General features: G+C 43.2%; 1 long non-coding RNA gene across 7 annotated transcripts in view; it reads left to right on the top strand.

The window, feature by feature from the left end:
• The window catches only part of LOC113219060, a 205,135-nt gene that overhangs the window by 120,379 nt on the left and 71,796 nt on the right, over window positions 1–12,960 (top strand). The gene's annotated exons all lie outside the window — the stretch shown is intronic.

Raw genomic sequence — 12,960 nt, 5'->3', positions numbered from 1 at the left:
ACAGCTACACAACTTTCAAACATTATACCGACAAAAAAAAAATAATAATAATTTTCCGTAGAACGGGGTAGTAGCAACTAAAAAATTACAAATTTCATTCATGTAATATTTTCTCGCGTAAAAGACTGTTGTTGATAGAATAAATATTTCGCGAGTTCTCGTATTCCCGCAGGTTTTTCAAATTTTTCCAACGTGAGGAGAAAGCGGAGGAAAAATCCAAGAGAATCGATCGAATTTTTTCAAATATATATATATTCCCTCTCTCTCTCTCTCTCTTATTCATGAAACGAGTCGGCTCACAACGCGAGATGCAGTTAAACGATTGTTTATTTATATATGTTCCGGAACGAAAAGGGATCGGCCATCGTGGTCCGAAGTTCGCCTCGAGCCCGGTTCTACAGCTCCGCTCCAACTTGTCCAATTAATTTTAAAAGGTTCTCGAACGAAAGGAAACTTTTAATTACGCAATTCGCCCGTCAAGAATTCCCGTGAATTTTTTATCGCCCGCCCGTGTTTCCTCGAGGTGTCGAGTGGCAAATAGAGAAGGGATGAGAGAGGATGAGAGCTCGATCTGTGACGATGGGGTGATGATTAAACGACGATCGCGTGGACAAACGATGCTTGCTCGACTATGTAGAAAAAAAAAAAAAAAAAGAGGTACTAGTGAACACTTTATTAAAATACTTCTAAGAAGATTAAAAGAAGGAAAAAAAAAAAACGAGTATTATTAACCCTTGCTTCATTATCTCGCTACAGTTGTCGATAAAGGATCGTTTGTTGGAGATTTCATTGCTTCTATCTTATCTCTATATCGGTATCACGTATATGTATATATACGTGATTAAAGGATCGAACACTCTGGTTTTATGTTTTATTATCGTGACGAGAAGAGGAGAAAAATAAAGAGATCAATTCGAGTTTCTGTTTTCATCGATCAGTTTCCCAACGTGTAATGGAAAAACGGCGCGGTCAAATCGTTGCATACGAGGTGAAGCAGAGAAAGAGAAGGGAGAATTGTAATTTTCCAAGAGGTTGGGAGCCAAGTTGAGAAGGTTTTTTAAAGAGGTTATTATTAAAAAAGCTGTGTTTCACAGGCGGGAAAGTTCCAGGGCTTCCAGGCACGGAGGAGTAAGTGGTGCTTTAAAAATTAACTGGGAGTATTATATAGTTTTTAACTCGGGCATCTTGGTAGCTGGGCATCTCTGGGTATCTTGGATTTTATTAGACAGCGAAAATCTTGTTCTTTCGAAGATGCTTCACACGATCTCGACCATTTTGAAATGACGCCGTTGAGAACATCCTTCTATTTGCATTTATCGATTCCTCGCGTTTTGCGGAAAAATATTTTGATTTTTATGGAGATCTCGTTCACGAGAAATGATGATGAAAAAGATTTTTCTCCATTTTCTTTCACCGTTCCTTCGTATTTATTTCTGATTTCTGCGACATTTTAGAACGAATGTTAAACAATGTACTTAATCTATGATGTCACAACATGCGTGCATTAGAAACTCGAATAATTCCAAAGAAGAATACTCTCTCTCTCTCTCTTTTTAACGCGAACAAACGTTCGTTTTAATAAATCTTAAAAGGATGAGCATGCCTTCAGCCGGCTATTAGCCTCCTCGAAAGTAGCTCCGCTGGGGAATTACTGAATGGCGTGGAACTAACGCCGCCGAGTTTCTACTTGTACAAACTTTGCCCGCTGGAATGCACGAGGAACGCTTAGTTAAGCAGAAATAAGGCCCTAAATGTTGCCGGTAGATTAAATATAAACAGCAACGAAGCAGGTACAAACGAGCCCCGGCCAAGGATTCTACCGAGAAGAAACTACCCCTCCCCCAGGGTGAGGAGGGTAAGGCTCTCCCTCCCGTTTCGGCCCTCGTCTTCGCGGAATATTGTGTCGCTGCAATAATCGCGACCCGTCAAAATTATCTCGAGAATACGATTATCGCGCCATTTTAACCGAACGAGTCGGGCAAACTTTGACTTGGGAATCGTCTCAACCTTCCCTCTTTTAATTAATATAACGCCCAATTTTGCGTATATTTATAAATTTTGATCTCGACACGGTATTCAACCGGGTGAAAAATGTAATAAATTATTCTCTTTTTCCCACCCCTGATAATCCAAAGGAGGAAAAAGTGTCTCGTAAAAATTTAATTTTTCATCTGATCCTATTATAGTCGCGATTAATCCTCGAATTGTCGTGACGAAAGGTGATTGGATCACCTTTTGACTCGTGTTTGAATTATATTATGCAATAAATTATATTCGTTTATATCGTTAGAGATATGGATAAAAAAAAAAGGAGCAAGGTGTTAACGTGATCGCGAAATTTGAACTAATAATTCCAATATTTCTTGATCCGATTGATTCACGTCACTCGATATTAAGAAAATATCGAAATCAACGACTTATCTTTCGATAAGTTTCCATCCCTTTGTTTCACATCCCTCTCGTGTGTTGGAACGAAAATATGTCACCCTCCCTACGTCCTGGATCCGCCATCGTGTATCCATGATAAAACGCGAAACGTTGAATTCACGGGCGAAAATTCCACACGGGCGGGAAAACTCGGGCTGACAAGAGCTGCCGGATGGAAAATTCATCGGCGCGCTCTTTTCGAGACATCGAGCCGTTCTTAATCACGCGCGACCGAGTTGTCGCGTTAAAATCGTTGATCGCGCAGCTTTGACGTCCTCGTGAATTATTCCTCTAGTTCCCGCGATACTTCAACCAGATTAATATCGCCCCACTTGGCAGAATTTCCAAGTATTCAATTTTCGAGTCATTTAATTCTTTATTCGATTAATACACGGATCAAGATTATACCGGTTCAACTTAACTTACTTTAGTAGTCGATTAATTGTATTCCAATTGTATTATGTTTGAATAATTTATCTCGTTTGAAAAGAAGATTTTGGAAATTCGGTATTCTTTTACCAATCGCGTATATATACTTCTCCTATCGTGATTACTTTTGAAGAAGAATGATTCGAACGAAACGAAATAAAATTCTCGAACCAATATATTTTCGATCGTCGTTCATTCGACGAATTTATCACTCGAACAAGAGCCACGCTTGAGTCGTGATTATTCCACTTACCCCTCCCACGAACAAGCCCCCGATCGCGAATCGAATAAAAGGTGAATTTACACTTCGTGAACGCGGTTCCAAAAGTCATCCCCCGGCCGAGACAATACTCGGGGGGGAGGGGAACGAAACAGCGGGGCAGCAATTACCCCAATTAAACTCTCATTACGCCGTGAAAAGCATCGGTCCATTAACCCCTCCATCGTTCCCCCCTCCCTTCTCCCGACGAACAAAAGGATCTCCCCGGTAAAAATCCTCCGATCCACCTTGAAACAAGCACAGAGAGAGAGAGAGAGGGAGAGAAAGGGGGAGAATCTCCATCCAACGGAGGCCATTAATCATAATTGAACCCGTCGGTGTTTCGCTTATACCGGACAAAGAGGGGGTGGTTGCGAGAATGCGTTTCGGGGCGAGAACAAATCCAAGAGGGAAATACGAAAATAGGGAGGAGGAAACCGTCGATCGGTATGCGTTTCCTCCTCCGCCTCGCAACCCTTATTGCCTCTCCCAGCGTTATTGAATTACGAATAGAAGGATTCGTGCAAGAGGAGATTTTCTATTAAATGTAAATACCGTGTCGTGCATAGACCCTTCTCCCTTAGAGAATTTCGCAAGCGATTCGTGGCCAGACAAAGTAATCCTTTCTCTCTCTTTTCAATCGTCATCAATCAGAAGAAAGATGTGTGAATTTTTCAACCTCTAATTCCTCGAATTTATCGTATTTATAAATTTATCATCCGCTTTCCTCCAATTTTTCCAACATTCGACAATCGCTCTATCGCTTTTAAAATTCCGTAAGGAAACGTAATCTTCCTTTTCTCCTTTTCGGAGGAACGAGAGCGTTATCGATACTTTCACCGAGGGCGCAAACAACCACTCCCCCCTGGATCGCTTTACACCGTCGCCTTCCGAAACCCTCCACCCCTTCCTCCCTCGCTGCCAGAGATCGCGACCTGCGACGCATAATAATTCGCGTCAGCGCCGTTTTATCGCGTTAACGCGACCCCTCCTCGCCACCCCTTTTGGCAGCGATCAACCCTCCTCTATCCAGGGTTGCTACCCGGGGAGAGAACTCGGTAGGCGGGCGGAAAGATCGACGAGGGTTGCCGGGCCGATGCCAAGGAAACTGTCCACTTTCTCGCGATTTCACCTGAACCGACCACGTCGTGTCGATTCTCCCCGTGGAATTCCCTCCCCTCCCTTTCTTCACTCCTCTTCCACGGTGACAACAACCGTCGTCCGTTCCTCTTTCCCTTTTCTTTCTCGTCTCTCTTCCCTTGGAAACTCGGAGGGGCGAGGATCGGCCTGTCCGACCGCAGGATGGACTATTGGACTAGAGGAGGCAGAGGGGGAGGCTTGTTACCGTGGTAACGCGATACAGAAACTAAATTCCATTGCTGGACTAAGTGCACCTCTGACCAAAATTGCTCTGCCTAAGCAAAACGTTACGTTAACGCTTAAAAATTCGGATTCTGCGATTAATGACGCGATGAAACCTTCGTCATCCTTCTCACTGCGCTTTTATTTCGCTGGATTGCGATAATTTTCTTTTGTGTTACTCTTAATATGGAAAATAGAAGAGCTTTTAATCTTTCTGATCGCGCGAATATCCAAGATTTGATGAACACTAATCCCAGACACTTTCTTTGTTAAATTTGTGCTCGATGTTATGTTACGTTATAATTACATCTACACATCTTCATTAAAATTAGAATTTTCCCGTAAAAAAACAGGGATTCAACCGCTTTTAGAAGCCACTAAACCCATCTGCCAAGATAGCTCCCTCTTTTAACCCCTAGATCTCTCTTTTCGAATGTCTGGAAGTAGTTAAAAAAAAAAAAAAAAATTCCCGTAAGTAGGATAAAAAAATTACATTTAATTAACATTTTCGCGTATTCAGAGCCGCGATTCCGGTTGTTGCACGCTTTCCTCCGCGCCCGCTTTTCGGTTATTCAACCGTTCAACGAAATCTCTGCCGACACGTCGCGACGTATCCTGGAATCCTCGCCGCGGGGGTGGAAGAGCGCCTTTCACCCTCCAACGTCCTCCAACGTTAGTGGGCTCTTAACGCGCCGTGTCAAGTCGCGGGAGAACCTCGCCCCTCTTCGAGCTCGAAAGTTTCGCGCTCCAAAGATGCAAAAAAATTCCATCCGTGGAAATTTTCGGGCCCCACCAACCGTGCCGCTCTCGACCAATTTACCCGTCCAACTCTGCACTCTCGTCGACAATTATCGCGTGAACATTGACACTTTTTCTTCTTTCAAGCCTCCTGCATCCATTCTTCTTTCCTTCTTTTCTTTCTTTCCGCGGAGAAGAGAGGAGAAGGGTTCTTTGAAGAATACTTGATTTGATCGGGTTGATTTAAGTTAATTCTGACTGAATTTGAACGAAGAAACGATATGGAAAAATATTTGAAAAATAATATTTGAATAGAACGAAATATTTCGTATATAAATTCGACTAGTAAATTATACTCGACTATTTTCTAATTCGTAAATTAATCATAAATGTGTTCGTTCAAAATGAAATACGAAACTTTTCTAAATATAATTAATTGGAATATCCAAAATCATAATAAATAATCATCAAACAACGAAACAAGATTTATCTCAACCCGCTAAATCACATATTAAACGAACTTCTCCCATAAACCAAGTGTTCGAACTTTCGATATGATCCCGGTGACGCGTCGTAAATCATCCAATCCCACCCTCTCTCCCCCTCGCTCTGAAATTAATCCACGAATTAATTCACGGATGTGACACTTCCCCCTCTCTTCTCTCTCTCTTTCTATTTACACCGAGCCAGCAGCAAGTTTTTTAATCCGTCTGCATCGCGAGGAAGCAGGCCGATGCCTGCTTCTCTCCAAAGATTCCTCGACGACGTCGTCGCTTCCGGGATTGGCCCCTCCCCCTCCTCCCCTTTCGGCCAAACTTGCCCGACGTCTCCTGCAAAGTGGCCGAAAGGAACGGTCCCCGGCTCTTGTCGTCCCTCGTTTCGACTTAATCGGGCTACCAACTTTTTCGTGGCAAAACCGTTCGTGTCTCCGCCTCCGTCGGTGAAAGAGGCCCGCATTCCCCCTCCTCCCCGCTGTCTGGCGGCGGTTCCGCCCGGCTGGGCACCCGCCGTCGTCGCCATCGTCGCCATCGTCGTCGTCGTCGTCTTCGGGCCGAAAAACTTTCGCGCGATGGAGAACAATCGAATCCACCGAGAGATTTGTCCGCTTCCTTCCAATTTTCTGACGTTTCTCCCGCACCCTCCGCGGAAATTGACGTCCCGCCCTCCTTGACGGACGCGGGGGAGGAGGGTGGCGGCTCGATTGCAGCCGGAAACCGGCCGGAGAGCGTGCCTCGCAGATATTGCGCGGGGGGTCCGGCCTTTTTCTTTGACACCGTGATGAGGATGGATTCGAGAGATCCAAGAGAATCTTGGATCTTTTGGATTCCTTTGTCAAGGAGATACTTTGTCGGAGATTGGTTCGGTGTGGTGTGGTTGATCGGCCAGAATTTTTATTTCCAACTTCGGTTACGAACTGAATTTTAATCCTTCAAGATTTTAAATTCGAATCGTCTATGAATAATAATCTTCATGGTGCAAGAAGTTGTTAATTCAGAGCCCTTTTTGCCCTTCGTAAATCTTGCACGGCTAGATTAAACGGCGCAAAAAAGAAAAAAAGATACGTGGTTAAATACACAAGGTGGCCAAGATGAGAAAAGAGGAAGTGGAAAAAATCGGAAATCTTTCGAGCGAAAATTGGGAGAGGAGAAAATTCTCGATCGAAAAGCTCGAGCGAAAAGAGGGAACGAAAGCTCGTTCACGGCCGTGGAAAGATGTAAAAAGTTGGAGAGAGTTCGAGCGACAAACCCTCCTCGCGTTCATATCGCCCTCGCGTTACTTTTCCAATCGAACGAAACGTTTAATGAATTTCACGCTTTTCTTGGTCGACGATGACTTGGATGGAAAGTGGGCGAAAGGATCCAACATTGAAATTGCGTAATAACTGATTCGAGGGTTTTGATCGAGAGTTATTCCAACTAATTTGAAATAATTTGACGGAATATACATAGTTCGTATCAACACATCCAACTGTTTCCATCGATATACGCGTTAGCTATTCCACGACACGTTAATTATTAAAGCGGATGTTTCTCGCTTCGACGTTCACAAATAACGGACGTTTGTTTCGTGATTGACGGTGGATACGTCGATTCGTTTCAATTTTTCATCGTATATATAATGTTTCGATATATATATATATATATATTTATCGGAAAGATGTCTCGCGTGAATTATAATCCTCAGATGTTTCTTTATTACACCTCGCAATTTTCCAAAAGTATTTATCCAATAATAAGTTTAAGAATGCACGAGCAACGAAACGGTCTCGCAAGACAAATAATCGAAGACGCGATAAAATTTACGACACGTGCTTCACAGTTCACATTCGATCAATCGACATCCTCTATGTAGTTGAAAATATTTAAACGACGATACATCGACAATATTTCAATGATTTAAGACACAATTCTTCTAAATTTCAATCGCTTGGAGATAAACAGGAGAGAAAGAGAAAAACCGATGAAATTTTACAGGCATTAAAGACCCGATCCCGAAAAAACGATGGGATATTGGGACGTGTATCCCAGGGATCGTTTACCTCCTAGAATCGAATGGGCGAGTGACGAGGGCAATTTGTCAAAGAGGGAATTCGGGCCAATTAATGGTATCGACGTTCGACGTTTTCGCGTGAAAAGTGATGACGTGCGCTTATTAATTGTGCGTCACCGTAAACACGAATCCGGGTTGGGGGAGTCGGAGGGGGATCGGGTCGGAAAAGTTTCGACTCAGCTTCTGTTTCGAATATCAATTAAACCGTAATTATTCCGCGGAAATTGCGCCCGATAGTAGTTGTAAACATAATTTCGACCGCGGCCAACTTTATTCGAATCGATACAATTTGAAACAGACGACTTGCCGGTCTGCCTCCCCTCTCCTTCCCTCCTTCCATCCCCCTCCGAAATATTAATTAAACGGGTAAAATATCGGATGCGGAACGTAATCGGAACGAGATCGTTGGATAAGTTTAAATTACAACACGCCGGTTGGAAAAACGTTGTATGCATTTCTCGACTTAATTGAGGATCGCGTATCGCGTCGAGAATCGCGCGCATGTTTATGCATTTACACGCGATTCATAATTCAATTTTCCGCTCCATTTTCCCTCGACCTCGATTATCGAGCCTGTATCGAGCCTGTAATCGAGTAAGAGAAAAGGAGTCGATACCAAACAAGAGAGAATTAACCATTCACATTTCCCGTATAGAAGATCGCAAGAAAGATGAGGGAAAAGCGAACGAAATGTTTGGAAAACTTGAGCGAGCAATGATCGAGAACAGATCGGCGGAATTGAAATATCTTGGCCGGCTCTCATCGAGCGTCATTTCATCGATCGTTCCTTTCACCATCCTTTAAGAAGATCACCGATCGCGGAAGATTTAATCGAAACTGTTCTTTGACGATTAAATGACGATTAAGTGACGATTTAACGCGAAATGATCGAGGACAATGCGCGGTGAACAACGAACCCGAAATAGTGGTGAATGGTGTGGCGGGTGGACAATGATCGAGAACAGTTGTAACGATTAGATCGAACAGTGACCGTCGTTGTGGCTAAACGTTATTCCATTTTATAGAACTTTCTTTCCTCTCTTTCTTCCCTCCCGCACGACGAACAAATTTCGCAAATTATCGGTTTCCAAGAGGTCTTCGATAAAGAACAGTTTCGATTAAATCTTCCACGATCTTCTTAAAGGATGGTGAAAGGAACGATCGATGAAATGACGGTCGATGAGAGCCAGCCAAGATATTTCAATTCCGCCCGATTCCTGCGGAAAAAAAAAGGAAAAGAAAAGCTCGATAAGAGGCGGACGACCTAGATTTAGAAACCGGCAGGATCGATCGATCGAGCTTCGGTTTTCCAAGTAAAATGAAGACACGAGGCGTGTCCTCCAATCCTTTCCATTATTTACCACTGGTAAATGTATGCGCGCTACCAGTTCTCGAGAATGGAAATAGGTGTGAGGCCGCGAACAATCTCGAAGAAAAGTCACCGATCTGGATTATCGATTCGCCCTTATCCCGCTCCTCCTCTCCTTTCGCGGAATATTAGGTGTATGTTATCAATTTCCGGGGTGAATTTGGTCGTTCGATAACTAAAAAATATAAGAAGTGAAAAAAATGTATAGTAGAAACTTGTATCATCAATCAGACAAGGAACTCTGATGATTCCAAGATGAAAATTTCAAGTGAAGTAACCATAAAATACATCGTTGCATCGTTGAACCAGGAATGGTAGCACTAAAATCTTAGAATGTTTCTTGAAATTAAGATCCATCCATCCCCCGCACATTCCATGCTCGATTCTGAAAAAAAGAAACTCGTATCATCGACCAGAAAGAACACAGGAACACAGATTCTGATGGTTAGAAGATTAGAATTACGAGTGGAAGAGCGATGAAATACGTTGGATCGTTGTTTAAATAAATAAATAAAAGAGTAAAAAGTGTAAAGAAACTTGACCATGAAGAAATACAGAGCACAGATTCTAAAGATTACAAGAAATGATAAGGGTAGAAAAGCTACACGCGTTAGAACGAGTTTCTCAAAAGAAAGGAAAATGGAAGAAAACAAGAATAATTTATCCAAGGAATAACTAGAAAGCAAAAAGGTCGGCGAGCATGAAAGAGGATAATGGGCGGGACAAGCTCCTTTGCTTCCTTTTGCTCGATACCATACCGTCCATTTGCCCGAAAATCGCGTCAGGGAACGCGAGGAATCATCCACCGGAACGTTTTCCATCAAGACAACTCCTCCAACTCCGCGGTTATTTCCCATCAAGGCCTCCTTCCCCCTCCCCCTCCTTCCGTGTTTTCCGCCAACCTTTCATTACCCTCGTCACACGAATCTGTTTCAGGTCCCCGGCTCCTTTTCCTCGCGCTTTCCCGGCGAGCATTAACGCGTGAAACCCGAAGAGGGTGGCCGTCTCCCCTCCTTCCCTCCTCCCTCTGGATTTATACCCGACCGTCAAGACACGGCCAACAATGGGAATTTCGGAAACCGTGTCGGCGTCGAGAGTTCAAACTCGCGCGCACGACGATGACGGTTGTTCGGGGGAGGGGAATTAACGATATTCTACTTTGACTTTCCACGGATCCTCCGACGGAATCTATAATATCAGAATGTAGAATAAGATATATTCGATGCGACGGAAGGAACAAAATTGAAAAGAAAATAATTATATAATGTTAACTATAGGCCCTAATTATCTTACAGTAGAAGGATCTTCGTTCATTCTTAAATGAAACGCACTATATATTTGAATAGTCTTTTCCTTTTTTCAAAAAAAAAGGAAAAGACTTTGTTTTCTAAAAAAACTGTCCATTAAAAGCCAAAGCCGCTTTTTATACTTTGATTCATCCGGGACACGGAACGAATTCATAGAGTCAGTGGCGTTCAACAAAAATGAAAAACAGAAGGAGAGAGGGGGGGTGGGAGAGAGGATAGAAAAGAGGAGGAAGATCAAAGGGTGTTGGGGTTTTCCGCCTCTGAGATCCGTCCACCCTTAACCAAACTCTCGTCGCATCGGTCGAAAATTTCTTACATCCATTCCAGGCAAGTGTTTCGCGGCGACGGCGGCGGCGTCAAACGTTCCCGGAAGCGACAATCAAAAAGACGTACCAGAGAAAAATTGCACGAGAGCGAGGCGGCGGCCCCGTCTTGAAAATGTCCATCCAAAGAAAGTTGGAAGAAAGTTTTTAGTTTCAAAGCGACCGACATCTGGCTTTTCTCCCCTTACGAGATCCCGAGAGAGAGGAGACTCGCGCTTTCGTTAATTAGCTCGGCGAAACCGCGCCGAACTGACTGCAAAGGGAACGAGCCACGTGTATTACAGAAAGGGGAAATGATTCCCTCTTCGTCGCTTGGTTGACAAACGAAGCTATTCAGAACCGCGAGAGGATTTCTTTTCACTGGCCCTTGGATGATTCCAGATCACGTATACTATCTTTCATTTTATATTCGTTCGAAGTTTCTAAAACAATCCATCCACTTCTCTATTATTCAACTCGATACTTCAAAAATTAAGAGATACTAATTCCTCCAATATCATTTCCAAACAGTATCACGATTACTTAACGCATCCAGCATTCCAAATTTATTCCAATCTCTTCCTTTCTCAAAATCTCGATCGTTGCGCCCATCTTCGATATCCACACCGTTATAAAACGTCACTTTTCGCGATTTCGACAATAATCTGAGCCACGTTTAAGGTGAATTATATACCCGTGGTACGAAAACAAAGAGGATAGGGCAGGATAGGAAGGGTGTCGAGGCGTGTAAACGGGGTAAAGATCCCTCGCGAGCCTTTGTTTCTGCCTGCGTCTCGTCGCCTATTTGCCTCCGCGACAGGAAATTAACAGTTCTCTCTCTCTCTTTCTACGCATCCCACACACCATATTGTTCGCGGAGGAAAATAATCGGGGATTCGTCACGCTCGTGCGTGCATCGATATTGAACGAGCGCGAGATTTCAAGGATCGATTTTCAGTCGATACTTATCGCGGATAAATAGTAATTAACTTCCTACGGGGATCTATTCCTATGCAATCGATCGTTCACGTCGATGTTTCGAGTTCGTTCGAAGTGGAGGGATGATAAAGGAGGGAGAGGTTTCACGACACTTGGATGGTATTTTCGAAACTCGTTTTTTTTTAAATACGAGCTGCTTTATGTTTGTTTTAATTTTAACGCGCTCGTATTGCGTGTCTCACATTTCTAAAGGAGATTAAGTATAGTATCAGTCTTTTAATTTTTAATTAAAGAGGGGGACGAGAGATTGTATTTGTGGGAAGGAAGTCTTTTTTTAAACCGATTAGCGAATCCCGTCACGGTCCACCCCTGTTGGATCGATTATCTTTTGCAAATAAACACGCTTCAGATCGCCGACCATTAATAACATCGACCTACGTTTTAAATCAACAGACCTCGATAAAACGCGCAATAACAACGCGCTAAAAATAAACAAATGTAAAATCTCTTAAACGGATCTAAAAAAAAAAAGAAGAAAAAAGAAAAACAAAGGTGAAAACAACCGATCAAGCGTTGCTCTAAATTCTTTATCTCGAATGAATGACGTTTAATCGCGCGATAATCTGTAATATATAAAAATAGTGAACGGATACTCGTAAAACTATTCCAATAAATAACACTGACCGAATAATAATTGCCGTGCCAATCACGAAAAAATTTGAAAAAAATAAGAACGAAACCGAATCTAGTTTTTTCCCCGGCCCTCCCTCCCTCCCTCTTCTCCCTAGATTGGTAAACAAATTTCGCGGCAGAGCGCAGCAACACCCGGGGGGGAAATTCAGCAGCTGGTGTTGCCAAAACGAGCGGAACGCGATAGCTAATCAGATAATAGCCGAGAGTGGAGGGTGGAAAAATCGTGGCTGAGAATTAATCGGGGCGTTTATATCCCCGTTTAACGTTTTTCCTGGACGGACGAAAACGCGGCTGGCACCGCGTCCAACCCATCTCTCTCTCCCTCTCTCTCTACATATTTCCATTTTTTTTTTTTTTTTTTTTTTTGGTCTACCAGTGGAGTAGACCGGTGCTCAGATTTATAGTTGAACCATTCCCGATAGAGGTATTTTGAAACACGGCTTTCAGATTAGGACGGGTATACAAAGAGAGCAGGGTGAACGGATTTTACGGATGAGACAGGGTTGGATGGAGTATTTCCGGAGTTGGGGGGGGTCGAATATGAATGGATGTATTATAGATCGGGGAGGATGTGTTTTTATTATG

The sequence above is a fragment of the Apis mellifera genome, linkage group LG10 (assembly GCF_003254395.2).
Source record: "Apis mellifera strain DH4 linkage group LG10, Amel_HAv3.1, whole genome shotgun sequence".
NCBI classification, from domain to species: domain Eukaryota; kingdom Metazoa; phylum Arthropoda; class Insecta; order Hymenoptera; family Apidae; genus Apis; species Apis mellifera.
Note: the sequence above shows the minus strand (reverse complement) of the source record. Positions and strands in the feature narration are given on the sequence as shown.